Source organism: Penaeus monodon, chromosome 25 (genome assembly GCF_015228065.2).
Source record: "Penaeus monodon isolate SGIC_2016 chromosome 25, NSTDA_Pmon_1, whole genome shotgun sequence".
NCBI classification, from domain to species: Eukaryota; Metazoa; Arthropoda; class Malacostraca; order Decapoda; family Penaeidae; genus Penaeus; species Penaeus monodon.
In genome coordinates, this window is record NC_051410.1 from 35,517,214 (window position 1) to 35,517,477 (window position 264).

The following is a 264-nucleotide window of genomic DNA, read 5'->3' on the forward strand; positions in this document are numbered from 1 at the left end:
GCACCGACTCAACCCTGATGTGGCATGAACATGTGAACGTATTACAAATAAGAGAAAAAAAAAATCTCTAAACTATAATCATAGTTACTCATACGTAGGAAATAGCACGATGCTTCCACACACATACTCTCTCTCTCACATGCAGTACAGACACACAATGTCAGTCACACATACACAGACTCCCGTAAAGACTGGTATACTATCGCAAACATACATACTCGTACATATACACGAGCGCATGCTATACTCTCCCTCTCTCTCTTT